The sequence below is a fragment of the Ranitomeya variabilis genome, chromosome 6 (assembly GCF_051348905.1).
Source record: "Ranitomeya variabilis isolate aRanVar5 chromosome 6, aRanVar5.hap1, whole genome shotgun sequence".
In the NCBI taxonomy this organism is placed as follows: Eukaryota; Metazoa; Chordata; class Amphibia; order Anura; family Dendrobatidae; genus Ranitomeya; species Ranitomeya variabilis.
Window position 1 is genome coordinate 202,352,007 of NC_135237.1, and position 25,334 is coordinate 202,377,340.

Below are 25,334 nucleotides of genomic sequence, written 5' to 3' on the forward strand. Positions count from 1 at the left end.
AACACTGGAGGGAGCTCATTGGGGGGCAGTTGCCCTAGTCAGATGTCTGGTCTGCCTGCTTCTAATGCCGGCCCTGTTCACAAGGCATGCCTGTTTTGGAGATCCGGCTGTCTACAGATCACCATTTAGGCTCTTGCTGCTCAGATCATTAGGTTTGCTGATTTCTCCTGTTTCTAACACATCAAATTCAACAATCTAGTGTCATTTTGCTTCTAAAAGCAGCTCTGGCACCTCATTTTCCAATACTATTAAAAAGATCTCTTAGACTTGATGAGTCTTTGAGAATCCATGTCTGAATGGAACAAAATACAGATTTTAAGTTGATAATTTCGTGAGTCCAACTATTGAATAAAATACAGTGGCTCATGAGTCAAAGTGTATTCTGCCTTCGCCTGATTAGCCTGACTGAGGGCTGCAGCTTGTACTGAGCAGTGTGAGATCAGTACAAGCTGACAAGAGACACTGAAGAGCTGTAGGTCAGGATAGGTCCATGTAGATTGGGTTAAACCTTTATAATTGATTACACCGCCATTTTGAACACGGATTTTTAAAATAAATTCAGGTGCAAGTTTCTATTAACATATAATAGTAAATGTAGATTTGCGCTGTAAAAAAACACTGGATGGACAAAGGAAAAGACAAATACAGAGAGAAAATAAGGAAAATTATTACTAATATTAGAAGTCAACAAATACAAGTAAAAAATGCAAGTAAAAAAACACAATCAGTGGGTGCATCCAAGAGCAACTAGCCCAAGAGCATAAATGAATATATATGTATATTTTTTGTGTTATCCAAATATTGCAACTGGCCCTATAGGAAAAAGAATATTTGGTTAGTGGGGGCAAGCAGTGATGCTGTAATAATTCCTGTAAGGAAGTGCGCTGTAAAGAACAAAGGGTTAAACACTAGAAAGAAAAGGCTTTTTGAGCAACACAAGGTAAATAGCGTGTTCCAATAAAACTTAAACAATGTCCTGATTCCTAGGTGTTGGAGACACATTCAGCCATGGTCCGGCTACAGATGAATGTCTATTACCATAAGGAGAGCTGCCCCGGCCGGTGGCAGCTACTCCGGTTGAATTCTTCAGCAGCACGTGGGAAAACCCATTGCACGGCAATGTGCTGTGTGCTATGGGGCCCAGGCTCCCACAATGCTGCTACGTACAGTACCTCCAGCAGTCAAAAGTCAGCAGGGGATCCATTCACTCTGGTCGGTAGCTGCGTCCTGATGATGAGTGATGGGAGCAGGACCTTTGTGATGCGGTGGATCACGTGACTCCACGTGACCTGCGCTGGGTACAGATAGCAGAGAAAACCAAAAAACATCCAACGCATTTCGGAAACACGGTTTCCTTCATCAGGGTGGTCTATCTGATGGTGAGAATCCTTATATAGGTCCGATGTTGGTCAGCTGCTAATCATAGAATCTAAAAAGTTCTATTTCGCTATTTAATCCCCTAGGAATCAAAGGGTCCAGTGTAAATATCCATTTACTTTCGGCTTATGACATCTGTCTGATATAATTACTCTTTCTCCAGTGTTTTAATACAATCTCTAGTGTTATGATCCCAGTGGCTTAGGATCACAAATCTAACCAGCTAAGTCAGAGACAATAGGACGAGCTCTGGGGATGTGGTAACTGGACTGACCGCAAAGCTGATCCTAACCAAACACACTAAAGGTAGCCGTGGAACGTTTCCTGAAATCCTAGACGTCTCTTCACGGCCTGAGAAACTGACTACCCCTAGAGATAAAGTAAGACCTCACTTGCCTCAGAGAAATAACCCCAAAGAAATAGAACAGCCCCCCACAAATAATAACGGTGAGTTAAGAGGAAAAGACAAACGCAGAGATGAAACAGGTTAAGCAAATGAGGCCCGCTAACACTAGATAGCAGAAAATAGCAAGGGATCTGTGCGGTCAGTAAAAAACCCTATACAAAAATATCCACGCAGAGAATGCGAGAACCCCCACACCAACTAACGATGTGGGGGGAGCAACTCAGCACCCCAGAGCTACCAGCAAGCAGAGAAATCACATATTAGCAAGCTGGAAAAACTCATAATATTCTAGGAACATATTGAACACAGATGAGCAAGAATAAGCAAACAGAACTTAGCTTCTCTTGAAGAGACTGGTAACGGATGTAGACAGGAGCAAACAGAATAGCACTGAATACAACGACAGCAGGCATAGACTGAGATTCCAAGTGAGCTTAAATAGAAAACCAGCCCACAGATAACGAGACAGCTGATGCCAGTCACAAACCTGCAGAAAGACAGCACTCACACAGTACCACTTGTGACCACAAGAGGGAGCCCAGAAATAGAGTTCACAACACTCTAGACCCATTACTTCCATGGATCATACTTGCTTGTTTTTTTACTTGCATTTTTTACATGTATTTGTTCACTACTAATATTAGTAATAATTTTCCTTGTTTTCTCTCTGTATTTGTCTTTTCCTTTGTCCATCCAGTAGTTTTTTCACAACGCGAATCTACATTTACTAGTATACTGATTGGCCTACTGCCTCAACGCATTAACCTAATTATCCCTGTGTGGCCTATTAATAAAAAACAACAACATAATCACGTTCCTCCATCATGTTCTCATACACTTTATGCAGTTAATAGCCCTCTGTGTCTGTACTGTTACATACTTAGGCAGTTAACTGGTTCATGCAGCTTTACATGAACACCCGAGCCTTACACTATGGCTGGTCCAAATAACTAAAGCAATTGTTACCATCCACCTCTTGTGTCTCCCCTTTTCCTCATAGATTGTAAGCTTGCGAGCAGCAGGGCCCTCATTCCTCCTGGTATCTGTTTTGAACTGTGATTTCTGTTATGCTGTAATGTCTGTTGTCTGTATAAGTCCCCTCTATAAGTTGTAAAGCGCTGCGGAATATGTTGGCGCTATATAAATAAAATTATTATTATTATTATTATTATTACTTCTATTTTGACAACTCGGTGGTCAATGTCTGGATTCGCAGCCGTTTTTTAAAACCTATTCATACATCAGCGCCACTAAATTCTTTGCTTAGATCATTTTCTATTAACATATACAGAGGCGCTTTAAAACAAAAAGGTACTTCTAGCTCAGCTTACTGAGGTCCCATGTTAAAGTTGCCTATTGAAGTCTATTGAACAAAGGAGGAGGAGGAGAGAGTGAAAAGCAGACTGAATGAGCTGAAAAGATACACAGCCCATATTGTTTTCTACAAAATGTTTATCTCACCCCGAAACTAGTGTCATTTCCAGCTATGGCCGCCAGCAGAATATTCTAACCATATATTCTCTGAAATTCTACAGTGTATAGCCAGGCTCCGATTAATCCTGCCCATGGTTTGGGCTGACAGGTTCCTTTAATGGCACAGGGATCTGTTATCCATGAATTGTGCTATTTTACCCAAGGCTGCTATCTACATCACAAAAGTCCTTCCCCCATTTATGGGCCCTTATCTTACCAACCTTGCAGAATTATTAAGCACTTTATATTCATGTTGTAATTACTTTGTGTTGTTAAAATAAGTCAAAGCAATATAGCAAATAGTTATTACTATAACTTAATCTGGCCATAGTTACCTCTTCTTTGAAATCTTGTAGGAAATGCTTCCCACACAGTTGGTATAAGAAGATGATCATATAGCTGTCAAAAAGTACAATTACTAAATTTCCCCTTTTTCCTAGTCCTCTCCATGTCAAGTATTCTGATTTAGGTAACCAGATTGGAAGTGTTTCTGCTCTCTCTGGAGTTATGACACAAGTAGCAATAGATAAAATCACAGGTTTTTTGTCGACACTTTCAGAGTCCCCCGACTCCTACTTCAGGACACCCATACAAATTAGCCTTTTAGTATGGTAGTCCTGAGGAAGGAGTTGGTGGACCCTGAAACATGTCAACAATAACCCTGCAATTTTATCTATTACTACTTGTGTCACAACTCCAGAGAGCGCAGTAACACTTCCAATTTGGTTACCTTTATTTGATATTCTATGGAAGCTGTTGCATCTGGTCTTCAGGTTCTTTAAGTGTTGTGTGTCACACAACCTTACAAGGTCAGTGGTTTTACCTTTATTCGTTAAAATTTTTAACCTGGATAAGACCCTATTGAGCTCATGCATTTCTTTAAAGTATTTTGCTTTATAATACATAGTTATGAAATGTTGTAGAAAACTATCTTATGGTTTCAACAATTTAGGGGCTAATTATGTCTAGATATTTGTGCGAATATGATTTTTATGAAGCAAAAGTCTGTGGACACTGCAGTCTAATGGGCTACTGAAATGTCGATTACAGACTAAAGTTCTATAGTTATTACAGGAAGAGGCTCATTCACATCAGATTTTCTTGTATGAGCTAGAATTCATTCCTATGATCACACTGATGAAATTCTGATCAAAAACACTGACGAAACGTTAACAGATTTTCTCATATAAGAAAAAAACTGTTATTTGAATGAGCCATAAGTGGGAGTGAGGAACGTCTATCTTCTAGAACCACTACCACCATATGATCACAAGGTAATCCAAGTCCATATTTTAGAGCAGTGGAGGTGAACCTATGGCACATGTCGGGCACTCGGAGTACATGTCAGGCCCAGGTACGCATGAATTGGCCAATTGAGCACTCCACCCCTCAGCCTCAGGGGTTTTTAATTACAGAAGGATCCTAACTTCCCACATAAATGTAGGCTTTAGCCCAAAAGACCATTCAGGTTGCAGGTTCCCAGCATTGAGAATTGCCTTATCATGGCTGCCGGGTACACATGGATTGGCCAATTTATGCACTAAGGATTCTCAATTATTTTAATTTTCTACAGTATAGCAGTAATGCAATTCAAATTTCATATAAAGAATAAAATAAAAATTATAAAAAAGTGAGAAATTAACATTGCAGTATATTTTTAATTAGTAAGAAATAAGGTGATACATTGAGCTTTAATGATAACCAATACGGCAACTCTTAGTGATTGTCATTTTTGGAAATATAAACCCTTGCGGAGTACCACACGATAACTTAGAAAAATAATATAATATTACAACATAACATACTATGTTACCAAAACTTGCACCAGGACATTTCATGGAGAATATTTTTCTGAGGAAATATTTCCACAGGTGGTTAGTATCATACTATCTGAAAGGAAAAAGTAAGAAAAGCAACAGCCAAGCACTAGAGGACAAATAATTAGCATGAAGAACTTCATTTAAAAATCTTAACAAGCATAATTAATTGAAATATGAATCACTGACTAAAAAGTAAATGTCTGCTTCTAAAATTAAATCATGCACTCTGTCAATTCTAAACGGTTTAAAGCACTTCTACCAATGTGTGCTAACGAAGAAAAGAAGCAACTACAGTAATATACCACTTTCGAAAGGTCTGCACCGTATTCCTTTTTTAAGAAAAGCCATACCCCCTGTTCGGCCATTCTTGCATTTCAAATACTCAACATTTACAGATATTAGATGGCTGTCAGTCAAGATCAGGGTAAATTCTTGATAATCAAATTATAAGGTGTTTCGGTGCACAAAGACCTTGGAGATGCCAAGGGTGCACTGAAGAACCTTTCGCCCCATCCAAAATAAAACAATAAAAAAAATCAAACATACACATATCTAGTATTGCCGAGTTCAGAATCGCTCGAACTTTCAATAAAAAAATAGCATTAACCTGATCGCTAAACAGCGTAGCGAGAAAAAGATTCAAACCACCAAAATTACGTTTTTTTGGTCGCCGCGACATTGCATTAAAATGCAATAACGGGCAATTAAAAGAACGTATCTGCACAAAAGTGGTATCATTAAAAACGTCAGCTCGGCACGCAAAAAAGAAGCCCTCAACTGACCCGAGATCCCGAAAAATGGACACACTATTGGAAAATGGCACTTTTTTTGCTTTTTTTTTAGCAAAGTTTTGAATTTTTTTCACCACTTAGATAAAAAATAACCTAAACATGTTAGGTGTCTATGAACTCCTAAAGACCTGTAGTATCACAATGGCTGATCAGTTTTAGCATTTAGTTAACCTAGCAAAAAAGTCAAGCAAAAAACAAGTGTGGGATTGCACTTTTTTTGCAATTTCACCACACTTGGAATTTTTTCCCTGTTTTCTAGTACAAGACATGGCAAAACCAATGATATTGTTCAAAAGTAAAACTCCTCCTGCAAAAAATAAGCCCTCACATGGCCATATTGATGGAAAAATAAAAAAGTTCTGGCTCTGGGAAGGAGGGGAGCGAAAAACAAAAAACGCAAAAACGAAAAAGGGCTGCGTCTTGAAGGTGTTAAAACTGTGCATGTACTCCTCCTGTACAAAGATGGCGGCAGTCAGTGAATCACTTGGCTGATCCCAGCGGCAGCATGTTCGCGATGGTGTTCCGCTGTCGGTAACGCGCAAGAGGCTGCCTGAGTGTGTGAGTGTGTGAGTATGAATTTGAGTGTGAGAGTGTGAGTGTGTGTGTGAGAGTGTGTGAGAATGTGTGTGTGTGGTGCGACGGTGTTCCGCTGGTGGTACCATGCAATAGGTTGGTACAAGCAGCAGTTGCCATAATGAGACACCCATCACTTGGGTGTCACAATATGGCAGTCGGTGAACTTCCTCAGCTTGGAATTCTGGGATACGGTGACATCTGGACAGAACAGGAAATGAAAACATTACAAGGTAATTATATAAATAGATGGGGCCTATTTTAACCTTTAACCCATTCTCCCCACAGTCTGTGTTCGCCTTCATGACTGGGCCAATTCTGATCATTATCACTTTATGTGGTTATAACTCTGTAACACTTCAACGTATCTCACTGATTCTGAGACTTTTCTCGTGATAGTGGTAAAATTTGTTCAATATGACTTGCATTTATTTCTGAAAATATCGTAAATTTGACAAAACTTTTAAAAATTTCACAACTTTCCAATTGTTTATCTTTATGTCCTTAAGCTAGAGAGTTCTGTCACACAAAATAGTTAATAAATAACTTTTTCCACATGTCTACTTTACATCAGCACAATTTTTGAAACATAATTTTTTTGTTACGAAGTTAGAAGGGTTAAAATTTGATCATTCATTCTAAAAACTGCACCCCTCAAGGAGCTCAAAACCTCAAAACCACATTCAAGAAGTTTATTAACCCTTCAGGTACTTCACAAATTAATGGAATGTGGAACAAAAAAATGAACATTTAACTTTCCCCTACAAAAATGTTACTTTAGCGCCAATTTTTTCATCTTCACAAGGGCAACAGAAGAAAATGCACCAAAAAATTTGTTGTGTGATATGCCAATACCACATATGTGGAGGAACACTACTCTTTGGGTGCATGGCAGGGTTTGGAAGTGAAAGATCGCCATTTGTCTTTTGGAATACAAAATTGGCTTGAATTAATAGCTGACACCATGTCGTGTTTGGAGAGCCCCTGAGGTGCCTAAACAGTGGAAACCCCCCACAAATGACCCTATTTTGGAAACTAGACCCCTCAAGGACTTTATCTAGATGTGTGGTGAGGACATTGAACCCCCAGGAGCTTCACAGAATTTTATAATGTTGAGAGGTGAAAATAAAAAAAAAACACATGTTCCCAACAAAATGTTGTTTCAGCCCAATTTTTTTAAAATTTTCACAATGCTAACAGGAGAAAAGGGATGCCAAAATGTGTTGTGCAATTTTTTCAAAGTATGCAGGTACCCCATATTTGTTGAAAAACGATTGCTTGGGCACATGGTAGGGCTAGAAATGGAATGAGTACTATTTTGGCTGCAATAGGCTATGGATACAATGTCACATTTGAAGAGCCCCTGAGATTCCAAAACAGCAGAGACCCCCACAGGTGTTCTCATTTTGTAAACTACACTTCTCAAGGAATTTATCTAAGGGGAGTATATTTAACCCTCAGACGATTCACAAACTTGTAAAAAATTGGGCTGAGGAAAATATTACATTTTTTTCCGCTAAAATGTTCCTTTGACCCCAAGTTTGCAATTTTCAGAAGGTGTAATAGGAGAAATCGCATAACAAATTATACTGTTTATTTTCTCCTGAGTACATCAATACCCCATAAGTGTTGAAAACTACTTTGACGCACAGTGCAAAGCTCAAAAGGGAAGAAGAACCATATTACAGTGCAGATTTTGCTGCACTGGTTTGGGGAGCCATGTCACATTAGTAGAGCCCCTGAGGTGCCAGAACAGCAGAACCCCCCTTAAGTGACCCCATTTTACAAACCATACCTCTCAATGAGTTCATCTAGTTGTGCAGTGATCATATTGACACCACAGGTGTGCACAGAATTTTATACTATTGGGCAGTGAAGAAAAAATAATTACATTTTTACAACAACAAAATTGTTTTAGCCTCATAATTTACATTCTGACACTGGGAAATTGGTCAAAATGGTGCCAAAATGTGTCACAGAATTTCTGCTGAACATGGTAATACCCCATATGTGACTGTACAGTACTGCTTAGCCACACGGTGAGACTCGGAGGGACGAGCGCTATTTGACTCTTGGAGAACAATTATAGAATAATTTCCGGACTGCATATATAGAGCCCCTAAATGCCAGAAAAGCAGAATTCCCCCTCAAGTAACCGCATTCTGGAAATTAAATCCCTTTGGGAATTTATCTACAGGTGTAGTAATGATTTTGACTCCATAAGTGTATTTCAAAAACAAGCAGCAGTAGAAGTTGCTGAGAGAAAATTGCAAACTGCTGTTGTAGTGACCAGTACACTGTAGTGAGTAGTAGGTTGCAGTCACCAGTATTTTATGTGCAGCGCATGCTTCTAAAGACATGCACCAGTAAATTAGTTGGGCTCTCATCGCTACAGAAATGCCAAACATGTGGTTGCTAAATATGGATTATGCCCACTGGGGCTCAGAAAGGAGGGGGCATTTGAATTTGGGAGCAAAGAATTTGCTGAATTTCTTTTAGGGGGGTGAGGAGCCATAGCACATTTCCAGAGCCTTTGTATTACCAGTAACGTGGAAGCCCCCTATATTTCCGTTAACAGATGATGGACCTGAGTGAGGACTTGCTTTTTTTGTAGATTGAGTTGTAGCTTTAATTGGGAACATTTTACATAACATTTGAGATCACATTTATCCAGCGCTCTACACTGGCCACTTACTTTGGGGTTTCCATCTAAGTCTCAGAGTGATGTGATTCTGATGAAACCCCTGACATATCCACAGGGCCTGCATCAGCACCCAGCGTGCCGGGCCCTGGCGAGATGGGGGGCCCATAACTGTAAGACACTGATGCGCATCATGCGCTCCTGGGGGACCTCCGAAGCCGGACTACATCCCTCCCTGTGCTAGCGTGCTGTGTGACTGTCACTACACAGTCAACTCCAAGCCAGGACTCAGAGGAGGAGCTGGAGCTGACATCCCCGGCAGCAGGAGGCGCAGCACACAGAGCTCTCTGGGACTGATGCTGCGCAGCTGCAGGAATACTCACCATGGGGATACGAAGAGTCACTTCCGGGCCGTCGGTCGTCACTTCCGGGTGAGAGTGAGGACGAGCTCATCATCCTAAGAGCTCACACACAGATCGTCGTGACACGGTCCAGGTCCAGTGCAGCAGAGAGCAGCAGAAAGACGAGCAGCAGTCAGTGCACGTGCACCCTGTGTCCACAACGGTCGGGGGTGACGGCGTGATTCGTGACTCGTGCGTGACATGACGGTGAAAGTGAAGCAGTGATTCTTCCTTCCTGGTCCCAAAGCATTGCAGTGGGATGCAGCCTGCCTGGGACTTGTAGTCCAACACTACACAGACCTACAGTGTGGCATCTGAGTGATGCTGGGACTTGTAGACTATATACTACATGGCTGGCTGTGCTATACACTAAGTGGGCTGCCTGTGTTATATACTACGTGGGCTGTGCTATATATTACGTGGGCTGCCAGTGTTATGTACTACATGGGCTGTGTTATATACTACGTGGCTGTGTTATATACTACGTGGCTGTGTTATATACTATGTGGCTGTGCTATATACTACATGGCTGTGCTATATACTACATGGCTGTGCTATATACTACATGGCTGTGCTATATACTACATGGCCTGTGTTATATACTACATGGGCTGTGCTATATGCTACGTGGGCTGTGTTATATGCTACATGGGCTGTGCAATATACTACGTGGCTGTGTTATGTACTACGTGGCTGTGTTATATGCTAGGTGGCTGTGCTACATACTACATGGCTGTGTTACATACTACGTGGCTGTGCTATATACTACGTGGGCTGTGCTATATACTACGTGGGCTGTGTTATATACTATCTGGCTGTGTTATATGCTACGTGGCTGTGCTATTTTTCTCTGCTGTATCTGTGCAACATGAATCATGGTATGTGTTAAAGGGGGGTCCACTGAGACTCTTTCGCCCGGGGCCCTCAAAAACCTGGAGCCGGCCATGCATGTCCATTCACTATAATGAGGCAGCAGAGTTACTCTGGACTCCATTTGGCATCTGTTAAAAGGTGTCCTTTTCAGAGGTGAACAAAACTGGCTGACTGCACTTTTATGCATCACAAAAAAGATGGACACTGCCAGATCACAGGTCAGACAGCGTCCACAGTGCCTCCATCTGCCTCATTATAGGGGGTTATGTCACATATTTAAGAGATTTACACGGAAGCACTGATAAGCGCTCAGCGCAGAGCACAGGGTAAATGTGAGCTGAGCATTACTGCAATCTATGTGAGGCAAAATGAACAACTCAACAGCAGGTGAAGAATTGGTTTTATATATTTTTTACGTCATACCTCGTGTGGTATAATTGATTAGGCGACTTTATTCTTTGGGTCGGTGCCTGTACAGCGATACCAGATTTGTATTGGGTTTTTATGTTTGGCTGTGGTTACTCACTAAAAGACGCTTTTAGTGCAAAAACAAGTTTTTGCATGACCCTATTATTTTCCATATTTTGGTCAACAAAGTTATGTGATGGCTTGATTTTTCGCGGAACGAGTTGACATTTTTATTGATACCATTTTCGGGCACATGACATTTTTTGATCACTTTCTATTCTGATTTTTGGGAGACAGAATGATCAAACACCAGCAATTCAGGAATTGTTTTTTAGGTTTTTTTTTTATTGCCATTCCACGTGTGGTAAAATTGATAAGGTAGTTTTATTCTTTGGGTCAGTAATATTACTGCGATACCATATTTATATATTTTTTATGCTATGCCGCTTTTTCAAAATTAAAACTATTTTTTAGAAGCAATAATTATTTTTTCTTTGCTTTATTCTGAGAGCTCTAACTTACATATTTTTTCATTGTTGGAGTTGTATGGCAGCTTGCTTTTGTGGGACAAGATGACGTTTTCATCGCTAACATTTTTATTGCAATTTGACTTTTTGATCGTGTTTTATTCTACTTTTTGCTTGGCAGCATGATGAAAAAGCAAAGGTTTTTGCTCCGTTTTTTTATGCTGTGCACTGAAGGAGTTAACAGTGTTTACAGTTTTATAGGTCGGCAATACCAAATATGTGTACTTTTGTGTTTTTACATAAATATATGTATTTATTGGTTTAATATTTTTCTTCTTTTTTATATTTTGTGATTTTTTTTTTACTTCTTTACTTAGTCCCTTTATGGGACTTCAATTTTCATTTCTCTAATCACTGGTCTCATGCAATACACATGTGTTGCATTGCATGAGAGCTGACAGTGTTACACAGCTTCTGGCTGAGTCTAACAAGCTGAGTCTAAAAAGCCACAGCAGCAGGCAGACCAGAAAGTCATCACATAACCTCCGGCTGCCGGGACAATGTGTAATCCCCGTGATGTGATCAGATCTCATCACGTGAGGTGTTGGAGAAGTGAGTATAGCTGAGTGTATCTGTGGTCTCCCTCTACTATATTCTAAATGCCACGATCGTGGCATCTAGAAAATAGTTAAGGGTTAACATCATTGGGACCTGATCCAAAGGGTTAACATTATTGGGACCTGATCCAATCGGGTCCCTATGATGTCACCTGTCAGAGAGACCACTCAGTACAGGAATCACAGCGCTTGCAGGACCCTGCCACCTATTGGAAGTAGCAATGCTAAAAGTCAATGTCGACCCTTTAACGAGCCTTGTCACATGACTCAGGATAAAAGACAAAACCAGAATCTCAATTTGCAGATACTGCTGCCCCTCGTCAGTGCAAAGTGTGAGATCTTGTTTGGCTGTGTGAGAGGCGTCAGACCGGTTCCAATAGTTCACACTAGAGTTCTAGTCCTCTTCCTCTCTGAAGAGACAATTTGCATATTTCCCAGAGGAGCATTGCGGCTTTAAGTCTCCTCATCTCTGCATGCTTAACATGTCATTTTCCGCAAGGAGAAACAATACTTCTTAGATCTTCTTGGTATAAAATAGGTAAATGTTTATTGATAATTATCTTAATTTGCTGGAATTGGGGACTCTGTTGTACTAAAATTAACCCCTTTCTGTCATTGGACGTACTATTCTGTCCATGTGGGGTGGGCCCTACTTCCCAAGGACGGAATAGTACGTCCAGCGCGATCGGCCGCGCTCACGGGGGGAGCGCGGCCGTTCGTGGCCGGGTGTCAGCTGCCTATCGCAGCTGACATCCGGCGCTATGTGCCAGGAGCGGTCTCGGACCGCCCCCGACACATTAACCCCCAGCACACCGCGATCAAAGATGATCGCGGTGTGCCGGCGGTATAGGGAAGCATCGCGCAGGGAGGGGGCTCCCTGCGGGCTTCCCTGAGACCCCCGCAGCAACGCGATGTGATCGCATTGCTCCGAGGGTCTCCTACCTCCTTCCTCGCTGCAGGTCCCGGATCCAAGATGGCCGCGGCATCCGGGTCCTGCAGGGAGGGAGGTGGCTTACCGAGTGCCTGCTCAGAGCAGGCGCTGGTAAGCCTGCAGTGCTCTAAGTCAGATCGGTGATCTGACAGAGTGCTGTGCAAACTGTCAGATCACCGACCTGTGATGTCCCCCCCTGGGACAAAGTAAAAAAGTTTTAAAAAAAATTTCCACATGTGTAAAAAAAAAATAATTCCTAAATAAAGAAGAAAATATATATATATATTATCCCCATAAATACATTTCTTTATCTAAATTAAAAAAAAAACAGAACAATAAAAGTACACATATTTAGTATCGCCGCGTCCGTAACGACCCAACCTATAAAACTGTCCCACTAGTTAACCCCTTCAGTAAACACCATAAGAAAAAAAAAAAAAAAAACGAGGCAAAAAACAACGCTTTATTATCATACCGCCGAATAAAAAGTGGAATAAAACGCGATCAAAAAGACAGATATAAATAACCATGGTACCGCTGAAAGCATCATTTTGTCCTGCAAAAAAAGAGCTGCAACACAGCATCATCAGCAAAAAAATAAAAAAGTTATAGACCTCAGAATAAAGCGATGCCAAAATAATTATTTTTTCTATAAAATAGTTTTTATCGTATAAAAGCGCCAAAACATAAAAAAATGATATAAATGAGGTATCGCTGTAATCGTCCTGACCCGAAGAATAAAACTGCTTTATCAATTTTACCAAACGCGGAATGGTATAAACGCCTCCCCCAAAAGAAATTCATGAATAGCTGGTTTTTGGTCATTCTGCATCACAAAAATCGGAATAAAAAGCGATCAAAAAATGTCACGTGCCCGAAAATGTTACTAATAAAATCGTCAACTCATCCCGCAAAAAACAAGACCTCACATGACTCTGTGGTCTCAAATATGGAAAAATTATAGCTCTCAAAGTGTGGCAATGCAAAAAATAATTTTTGCAATAAAAAGAGTCTTTCAGTGTGTGACGGCTGCCAATCATAAAAATGCGCTAAAAAACCCACTATAAAAATAAATCAAACCCCCCTTCATCACCCCTTTAGTTAGGGAAAAATTTAAAAATTAAAAAAACGTATTTATTTCCATTTTCCCATTAGGGCTAGGGTTAGGGTTAGGGCTAGGGTTAGGATTAGGGTTAGGGTTAGGGCTAGGGTTAGGGCTAGGGTTAGGGTTAGGGCTAGGGTTAAAGCTAGGGTTAGGGCTATAGTTAGAGTTAGGGTTGGGGCTAGGGTTAGGATTAGGGTTAGGGCTAGGGTTAGGGCTGGGGTTAGGGCTAGGATTAGGGCTAGGGTGAGGGTTGGGGCTAGGGTTTAGGCTACAGTTAGGGTTGGGGCTAAAGTTAGGGTTGGGGCTGAAGTAGGGTTAGGGTTTGGATTACATTTACGGTTGGGAATAGGGTTGGGATTAGGTTTAGGGCTGTGTCTGGGTTAGAGGTGTGGTTAGGGTTACTGTTGGGATTAGGGTTAGGGGTGTGTTTGCATTAGGGTTTCAGTTATAATTGGGGGGTTTCCACTGTTTAGGCACATCAGGGGCTCTCCAAACGTGACATGGCGTCCGATCTCAATTCCAGCCAATTCTGCGTTGAAAAAGTAAAACAGTGCTCCTTCCCTTCCGAGCTCTCATGTGTGCCCACACAGGGGTTTACCCCAACATGTGGGGTATCAGCATACTCAGGACAAATTGGACAACAACTTTTGGGGTCCAATTTCTCCTGATACCCTTGGGAAAATACAAAACTGGGGGCTAAAAAATAATTTTTGTGGGAAAAAAAGGGATTTTTTTATTTTCACGGCTCTGCGTTATAAACTGTAGTGAAACACTTGGGGGCTCAAAGTTCTCACAACACATCTAGATAAGTTCCTTGGCGGGTCTAGTTTCCAATATGGGGTCATTTGTGGGGGGTTTCTACTGTTTAGGTACATTAGGGGCTCTGCAAACGCAATGTGATGCCTGCAGACCAATCCATCTAAGTCTGCATTCCAAATGATGCTCCTTCCCTTCCGAGCTCTGCCATGCGCTCAAACGGTGGTTCCCCCCACATATCAGGTATCAGCATACTCAGGACAAATTGGACAACAATATTTAGGGTCCAATTTCTCCTGTTACCCTTGGAAAAATACAAAACTGGGGGCTAAAAAATAATTTTTGTGGGAAAAAATTTTTGTTTTATTTTTACGGCTCTGCATTATAAACTTCTGTGAAGCCCTTGGTGGGTCAAAGTGCTCACCACGCATCTAGATAAGTTTCTTAGGGGGTCTACTTTCCAAAATGGTGTCACTTGTGGGGGGTTTCAATGTTTAGGCACATCAGTGGCTCTCCAAACGCAACATGGCGTCCCATCTCAATTCCTGTCAATTTTGCATTGAAAAGTCAAACGGCGCTCCTTCCCTTCCGAGCTCTGCCATGCGCCCAAACAGTGGTTTACCCCCACATATGGGGTATCGTCGTACTCAGGACAAATTGCACAACAACTTTTGTGGTCTAATTTCTTCTCTTACCCTTGGGGAAATAAAAAAATGGGGGCGAAAAGATCATTTTTGTGAAAAAATATGATTTTTTATTTTTACGGCTCTGCATTATAAACTTCTGTGAAGCACTTGTTGGGTCAAAGTGCTCAACACACATCTAGATAAGTTCCTTAAGGGGTCTACTTTCCAAAATGGTGTCACTTGTGGGGGCTTTCAATGTTTAGGCACATCAGGGGCTCTCCAAACGCAACATGGCGTCCCATCTCAATTCCTGTCAATTTTGCATTGAAAAGTCAAACGGCGCTCCTTCCGAGCTCTGCCATGCGCCCAAATAGTGGTTTACCCCCACATATTGGGCATCGGCTTACTCAGGACAAATTGTACAACAACGTTTGTGGTCCATTTTCTCCTGTTACCCTTGGTAAAATAAAACAAATTGGAGCTGAAATAAATTTTTTGTGACAAAAAGTTAAATGTTCATTTTTATTTAAACATTCCAAAAATTTCTGTGAAACACCTGAAGGGTTAATAAACTTCTTGAATGTGGTTTTGAACACCTTGAGGGGTGCAGTTTTTAGAATGGTGTCACACTTGGGTATTTTCTATCATATAGACCCCTCAAAATGACTTCAAATGAGATGTGGCCCCTAAAAAAAAATGGTGTTGTAAAAATGAGAAATTGCTGGTCAACATTTAACCCTTATAACTCCCTAACAAAAAAAATGTTGGTTCCAAAATTGTGCTGATGTAAAGTAGACATGTGGGAAATGTTACTTATTAAGTATTTTGTGTGACATATCTCTGTGATTTAATTGCATAAAAATTCAAAGTTGGAAAATTGCGAAATTTTCTAAATTTTCGCCAAATTTCCGTTTTTTTCACAAATAAACGCAGGTAATATCAAAGAAATTTTACCACTATCATGAAGTACAATATGTCACGAGAAAACAGTGTCAGAATCACCGGGATCTGTTGAAGCGTTCCAGAGTTATAACCTCATAAAGGGACAGTGGTCAGAATTGTAAAAATTGGCCCGGTCCATAACGTGCAAACCACCCTTGGGGGTAAAGGGGTTAATATTACCTTGAATTGATTTATTGTCCTTATTCTTACTTCCACCTTTTTTTATTTTTATCTTTCAAAATGTCACATCTGGGATTATTTTCTACAATATTAGATGCCCGTGCGAGCATCCATTTAGAATATTGTCGGTCCTCCAATCTCTCCGTCATTTGCTTTAATTCTATGTTGCAATCCTGCTTCATAGATGTATTTCTCTTCATATGTATCATTTCTCCTACAGGTATATTTTTGTTCACCTGTTTGCGGTGACAAGATGTAGCTAATAATGCAGATTTGTAGACATTTTTTCTACAGCATAAGGAGAAAATGTAATTATTGTGTCTTGGTTATTATTTAAAGAACTGTCCAAAAAATGTACCACATTCAATTGTACATCTGAAGTAAATCTTAAATTCATGTCATTAATGTTAAAATAACTGACAAATTCTGCTGCAAAGATGGAATCCCTCTCCCAATATCAGGAGGAGGTCATCAATGAAACAACCCACCCACCTGAAAACATGTATAATTCTTCCCAGTATGAAAGATGGATATTGGCTAAAAAGTGTGAGAAGCCTGCTCCCATAGGGGCACCTTGTGTTATGGGTCAAGTTCCCACTTCTGTGCAAGGGGAATCTCGGGCCATCTCCACTGCGGTCTCCCATTCTTCTCCTGCCGCAGTGGAGTCTACTCAGCAGAGATGTCGGTCCCAGTGTCTCGTTCAGTCTGACTCTGTGCAAAGGGTTACTGCTGCCTTTCCAGCTTCTGCCATTGTAGCCAGTACTGGGCAGCGGCGAGCAGACATTTTTTGGACTAAGTCCTACTTTTCCCCTTCTGAGCATGCCCAGGGTAAGATCTCTCATTGGAGATCAAGGGTCACATGCTCAGATACTGCAGCAGATCCCATTGGTCCTCTAGGAAGGTCCTGAAGGTGCTCAACTTCTGTGGCAGCCTCTCATTGGTCCTTCTGGGAAGGTCCTGTACTTTCTGCAGCTATAAAAGGTTCACATGACCGCACGGCCATGCGCTAGTGTACATTTGAAAACGTGTGTGTGTTGATGAGTGCAAGTCGTTCTTTAAACATCCCCTCCCTTGTGTATGACTGCTCGCAAAAGGTGGATGTCTGCTGTCTAGCGCCTGACTAAGCTATCAACATAAAACATACAATACAGCGTCTATTGCTGTGACCGCCAGTGCGGCGCCATGTGCTATTAGAGCGCTTCTTTAACCCAAGTCTGGGTGGTTGGTGGCGTCTGCCAGTGCAGCACTGCTCGCACTCTTGTGCTTTAATTTACTATTATTAGTTATAGGCTGACACCCAGTAGCGGTGTCGAGCGCAAGTGGTCTAGACAAACTCTATTCCCGAGTCTTGGGATTGAGTTCTGTGACTCCTTGCTTGCGCTCTTTGTGTGGTACCGCAACCCTGTAATGTAACAGAGTTCGCTTCCACCGCCATATAGTGCCGCCATTTGCCAGCAGCCTGCACGGTGGACCCCGGGCTGCGAACGCACCAAATATCATCTCACTATGTACTCGGTGCGTTCTGCCAGTCCTAATAGAACACTAGCGCCAGGGTCTGGCTAGTAAATGGCGGACGATCAGCATCTACAGGGGTACATCCAGCAGCTGGAGGGTAGGTTGGCGGCTCTAGAACGCACAACCTCAGCTGTGGATGTTACCGCAGTCGCTGTTCAGGCTGCAAGTGTAGCTGCAGCCAGTTTGTCCTCTGCCACCCCTGCTCTGACTTTATCCCGTTTCCCGCTTGCAGACAAGTTTGCTGGTGACAGTAAGCTATGTCGGGGATTCGTGAGTCAGTGCTCCATACATCTAGAGCTTCTGGCTGCACGGTTTCCTACGGAACGGGCAAAAGTGGGTTTTATCTTATGCCTTTTGTCGGGCAGGGCGTTGGAGTGGGCAACGCCGCTGTGGGAGCATGATGATCGTGTGGTGCAGTGTGCTCCTCTCTTCCTGGACTCTCTGAAACAGGTCTTTTTAGGACCTCATGTCACCCACGATATGGCGCTCCAACTGTTGGCAATAACACAGGGTTCGTCCATGGTCAGCCAGTTCGCCATCCAATTCCGGACTCTAGTCTCAGAGCTGGAGTGGCCAGATAAAGTCCTTATTCCGGTGTTCTGGAAACGACTGGCAGACCATGTGAAGGATGCCTTGGCCTCCAGGGAGATTCCCGCCACACTGGAGGAGTTTATTACAATATCTACCCGCATCGACCTCCGTTTTAACGAGCAGAGGTTAGAGCGGACTCAGTGTGGGTTCTCTCCTGCACGGTGGACCCCGGGCTGCGAACACACCAAATATCATCTCACTATTTACTTGGTGCGTTCCGCCAGTCCTAACACCTTGTTTCTGAAGGAAAACAATGTTGTTAAACAAAAAGTAGTTATTTTAGAGCAAATATTCCACTGTCATCACTATGAATTCTTGTGTGACGGCTGAATATTTGCTATATAACTTCAAATGTCTCTGTAGAACCATACATGCAAGATAATAGGATACAGACTAATGACATCATGGCTAAGCCATGTACAACCTCTGTATATATCCAAAGAAGTAATGACATGAAAAGTAGGAAGATATATGTATCATCTAAATGTTATATAATTTTCAATGGGTAATTAATTTGTACCATGTATTATACAGTTGTGGCCAAAAGTATTGACACCCCTGCAATTCTGCCAGATAATACTCAGTTTCTTCCTGAAAATGATTGCAAACACAAATTCTTTGGTATTATTATCTTCATTTAATTTGTCTTAAATGAAAAAACACAAAAGAGAATGAAGCAAAAAGCAAAACATTGATTATTTCACACAAAACTCCAAAAATGGGCCAGACAAAAGTATTGGCACCCTCAGCCTAATACTTGGTTGCACAACCTTTAGCCAAAATAACTGCGACCAACCGCTTCTGGTAACCATCAATGAGTTTCTTAAAATGCTCTGCTGGAATTTTAGACTGTTCTTCTTTGGCAAACTGCTCCAGGTCCCTGATATTTGAAGGGTGCCTTCTCCAAACTGCCATTTTTAGATCTCTCCACAGGTGTTCTATGGGATTCAGGTCTGAACTCATTGCTGGCCACCTTAGAAGTCTCCAGTGCTTTCTCTCAAACCATTTTCTAGTGCTTTTTGAAGTGTGTTTTGGGTCATTGTCCTGCTGGAAGACCCATGACCTCTGAGGGAGACCCAGCTTTCTCACACTGGGCCCTACATTATGCTGCAAAATTTGTTGGTAGTCTTCAGACTTCATAATGCCATGCACACAGTCAAGCAGTACGTGCCAGAGGCAGCAAAGCAACCCCCAAACATCAGGGAACCTCCGCCATGTTTGACTGTAGGGACTGTCTTCTTTTCTTTGAATGCCTCTTTTTTTCTCCTGCAAACTCTATGTTGATGCCTTTACCCAAAAAGCTCTACTTTTGTCTCATCTGACCAGAGAACATTCTTCTAAAATGTTTTAGGCTTTTTCAGGTAAGTTTTGGCGAACTCCAGCCTGGCTTTTTTATGTCTCGGGGTAAGAAGTGGGGTCTTCCTGGGTCTCCTACCATACAGTCCCTTTTCATTCAGATGCCGACGGATAGTACGGGTTGACACTGTTGTACCCTCGGACTGCAGGGTAGCTTGAACTTGTTTGGATGTTAGTCGAGGTTCTTTATCCAACATCTGCACAATCTTGCGTTGAAATCTCTTGTCAATTTTTCTTTTCCGTCCACATCTAGGGAGGTTAGCCACAGTGCCATGGGCTTTAAACTTCTTGATGACACTGCACACGGTAGACACAGGAACATTCAGGTCTTTGGAGATGGACTTGTAGCCTTGAGATTGCTCATGCTTCCTCACAATTTGGTTTCTCAAGTCCTCAGACAGTTCTTTGGTCTTCTTTCTTTTCTCCATGCTCAATGTGGTACACACAAGGACACAGGACAGAGGTTGAGTCAACTTTAATCCATGTCAACTGGCTGCAAGTGTGATTTATTTATTGCCCACACCTGTTAGGTGCCACAGGTAAGTTACAGGTGCTGTTAATTACACAAATTAGAGAAGCATCACATGATTTTTCGAACAGTGCCAATACTTTTGTCCACCCCCTTTTTTATGTTTGGTGTGGAATTATATCCAATTTGGCTTTAGGACAATTCTTTTTGTGTTTTTTCATTTAAGACAAATTAAATGAAGATAATAATACCAAAGAATTTGTGTTTGCAATCATTTTCAGGAAGAAACTGAGTATTATCTGACAGAATTGCAGGGGTGTCAATACTTTTGGCCACAACTGTATGTATCTAATAGGATATGACATAAAAAGCTATTCAGTGTTAAAATAGTATACAATGAATAAGGCTTAAATTCCGAAACGCGTATGCTAGATTGCACATTTTTTTCTGCCCATGCACACTGGTGCGGCTTTTTAATTCTTCAATAAAGACTTCTGAATTTTATTCAACACACTGGATATTTTTCTATTTTGTACAAATGGTGAGCTGATATTTTTCCTCTTTTTAGTATACATAACAATCACTTGTTACATATTGTGTCCCCCCTATTTCCTTATATATCACGAGCAGAGCTCTCACTCCTACTGTAACTGTTGAACTATGTGTGACTTTGCATTGTCTTTATTGTCTGCACAAGTCCCTGCTTAATTGTAAAGTGAGATGGTACTACATAAATAACATTATTATTACTATTATTATTTCATTATTATTACTATTAATGTGAAACACTATTGTGGAAATTGTTGTAATTCATGTAACTCCCACCGGATTGCAGTACAATAGCAGAAGATGTAGAATAAGTAAGACCATCTTGACTGAAAAAAACAGAAATGTAGACATTTTTGCATATTTATTAAAAAATTAAAAAGCTTGTTGCATTCCTGTGCGATCAGCGGACGCGTCAAAACGGCGCATCCGTATACATCCGCATACATCCGCATGTCCTGTGTACCCAATGTTAAAGATAGGTATGCAGGATGCATGCAGAAGTAGTCGGACCTGAACAGAAGAAGTGCAGAAGTGGGCAGAGCTTCAGGGGGAAGTACACAGCTGTCTGCAAAGCCCCGGTACGCAAGTGTGAACGTAGCTTTATTCCCATTTCTTTGCTCATCTTACTTAATTGTGAATTTTTTCTTACAGGGACAACATCCTTTAAGGTTTCAGTCAGTTTTATAGGAAGGAGTATTGACAGTTCAGTCAACCAATAACTGCTTCTGGGAAAGTCATATGTTATGAGGAGGAGCTAACTATTATGAGGCAGTAAGGTTTGAGTCAGTCAGAAAAGGATGGTGATGGCAGCAAGGAATCGTATGTGAGACTCTGACAGGAGACAGACATCTACAGGGATCTGATCCCTGCCATAGGGAGATACAGTAGAAGGGAAGGCAGCGGACAGCCACCATTGTGAGAGGATTTTCACTGCATTTCTGGGAGGGCAAGTCGCCTCAAAGGGAAGAACACGGCTCAGCCACTGAGGTGTAACTGAGTGAGGGTCTCCACAGAGAGAGAACCTGAAAGCAGCCAATATCACACTGAGAAACTGCCTGTCTGCAAATGTTCATCTGTAAGGAATAGACTTACCCATTTACCTCACAACTATATATAGCTATCTACCAGATTACCTCTAGTAAAATCAGTTCTAAATACAAGCTGCCTCTGTCATCTCTGGGGAAATATCTACATATACAGTAGTCGGTCGGCTCGTCGCATTTTTTTTTTAGTTTGTCACCACCATTGAACTGAACTTACTCTACTGTCTGATCTGATTTAAAGGAGAAAAATGCCCCGACAGTGTATCAATCATCCGAACAGATTCTACTATGTGTTTGGTTCTTTTACACCAAAAGGCCAAGCATGGTTAATCACTCATGATATTAAAAAGATATACCAGATGTACTTTAAGTGTCCACTTGGTGCTCAAGACAAAACTGGGCCCCTCATGTGATATGCTCAAGTTGTTCAAATGGTCTTCATGACTGGTTGAATATGAGGAAAGTGGCTATGCCATTTGCTGTTCCCATGATTTGGAGAGAACCCAAAAATCATAGTGATGATGACTACTTTTGTTTTGTTTTGTCATACTGTAGATCTTTTCTACAAAGAACAAAGATTAATTACCCTGAACTTGAATCTGCGATTAGGCCAGTTCCACATGATGATATCTTGGTAGTTCCTGTACCACCGTTGTCTGTATTGGATGCAAATGAAGTTGAATATGAAGACTATGGAGCTGAAGCTACTGGCAAAGACATGGAGACCTCAAGTCAAGACATGCAAGTTCACTGCAGTTAGCTAAAGTAGTAGAAAGGCAAACCCGAATGAGTGTTTCCTGTGACATAATATGGAGTACACTGCAGAACAATGGCATGCATGGGTAGAATCCATGAAGATAGCCTACATGACTGTGCTAAGCACAACGTACATACATACATACATACAGTACATACATACAGTTTCTAGAATACCCGATGCTTTAGAATCGGGCCACCATCTACTATACAGTATATATATATATATATATATATATATATATATATATATATATATATATATATATATATATATATATACTGTATATATATATATATATATATATATATATATATATATATATATCAGTCAGTACTTTGTGGGGTCATCATACTATACAGGGGGCTATTATATGTGTGGGACCATCTTGCTATACATGGGGGATTATATGTGTGCTGCCATCCTGCTATATATGGGGGATTATACGGTATGTGTGGGACAATCTTGCTATATATATATGGGGATTATACAGTATGTGTGTTGCCATCATGCTATATATGGGGATTATACAGTATGCGTGGGACCATCTTGCTATAAATGGGGGATTATATGTGTGGGGCCATCATGCGATGTATGGGGGATTACACATGTGGGACCATGTTGCTATAAATGGGGGATTATATGTGTTCTGGATTAGTCAAGGCAGAATATCCTGAGATCTCCACAAAAGCATGGAAAACTCTGCTTCCATTTCCAACATCCTATCTGTGTGAAACTGTATTTCTGCAATGACAGCAGCAAAAACGAGATTACGGAGTAGACTTGACATAAGGAACACTCTTCAGGTGTCATTGTCTCACATCAACCAAAGATGGGACTGTCTTGTTGCAGGAAAACAAGCCCAGGGCTCCCACTGATCCAGGGAAACAAGCCTGGTGCTCCCACTCATTCTAAACCTATGGTGAGTTGAGTCATATTCACATTAGTTCATACTTATCATTTCATTATAACATTTATAAACTAAACTCCAACCCCCTCCATATCCCTGCCCCCATATGACCAAAGCCTCGGCCCTGTCCCACCCCGCGCTGCTGGGCCATGGAAAAATAGTCTTGCTTGAAGCCAGCCCCTGATGCAAAAAAGGTTGGGGACCACTGCTCTAAAGCAGTGTTCCCAAACTTCGGTCCTCAAGAGCCACCAACATGTCATATTTCCAGGCTTTCCTTAGTACGGCTCAGGTGATAATTGCATCACCTCCACAGGCAATAATTCCATCACCTGGGCCATACTAAGGAAATCCTGGAAACATGACCTGTTGGTGGCTCTTGAGGACCGAAGTTAGGGAACACTGCTCGAGTGATGAGACCACAATAAATGTTTTTAGAAGTGATGACTTCAAAATTGTATCTTGTTGCAAAGGTGAGGAGTACAAAGAAAATGCATGTGATGGTGGCAGTGTCATTATGTGGTGCTGCATGAGTGCTGCTGGTGTCGGGGAGCTACATTTCATTGATGGTATTATGATTTCATATATGTACTGCTCTATATTGAAAGAGATGATGCTACCATAACTCAGTACTGTTGGTAGACCTGCACTTTTCCAACATGTCAATAATTCATACCACACATCTAAGGACACTGTTTCATTTCTGAAGAACAGTGTGAAAGGTGATTCAGTGGCCAACTATGTCTGCTGATCTGGACACAATTGAACACCAATGGGGAATTATAAAGACACAAATTGAGCATCACTCTCCAAGATTTTGCAATTTAATTTATTAATCTTACTTTCATTTTATGGGTTTAAAAATGTTCTATGAAACTCAGTCCTGTCAAATTTTTAAAAATTGTAATTGTGTTTAGTGAGATATTGATTAAAATCTTACTTTTCAATCGAGAGTACTCACTTTTGCTGAGCACTGCATATATGACATTTAAAAAAAATAATAATTTAGCTTTGTTGTACTTTTTATTTAGTTTTACTACTAAATTAGAATTACAGTTTACAATGTCTGATGGTGTAACATAATGTTAAAGATTCTGGCTACTTTCCTTGTCAGTGCACCTTTCCACACACACTGACCAGCACTTTTGTCAGCACTGGCTCTGGCGCCCCCGCATAGCGCATTCAACGGTATCAGCATCATAGATGCTGATACAATTTACAGCAATGATGGAGGAGAGAGAATCAGCTGATGCTCCATCTCCCATAATTCCACCTCTGCAGTGGGCACAATGGCATCACTTCATTGAGTGCCACACTGCAGAGATGCACTGCAGACAATGGAGCAGCAGGGGAGTGAAGAGACATGAATATTGTATTTTTTTATTTTTTAAATCGGTGATTACATTGTGGTGGATATAATACTTGAGGACAATTGGGGCTGCATAGTACTTTATGGGGGCGCATTGTAATCCATGGGGCTGAATTACACTCTATAAGCGTGCATTATACTCTATGGTGCTTCATTATACTATATGAAACCATATTGTACACTGTGCGGCTGCATTGTACTTTGATGAGGACTTTGAGGAGTGCATTATACTATATGTACTATATGGAGTCTGCATTATACTCTATGAAGGACTATATGTTAAATATTATACTGTATGACGTCTTTCTCAAGATTCCGCTTGAAATCCACCTGACAATATACTAAAAAATGCAAAAAACAAGAATTAATATATGCACTGCAGTTTTCAAAA

At 41.2% G+C, this 25,334-nt stretch overlaps 1 protein-coding gene across 1 annotated transcript in view; it reads right to left on the reverse strand.

Moving 5' to 3' along the window:
* Positions 1-25,334, reverse strand: part of ADCY1 (adenylate cyclase 1) — an 839,277-nt gene that overhangs the window by 325,537 nt on the left and 488,406 nt on the right. The window lies entirely within an intron of this gene.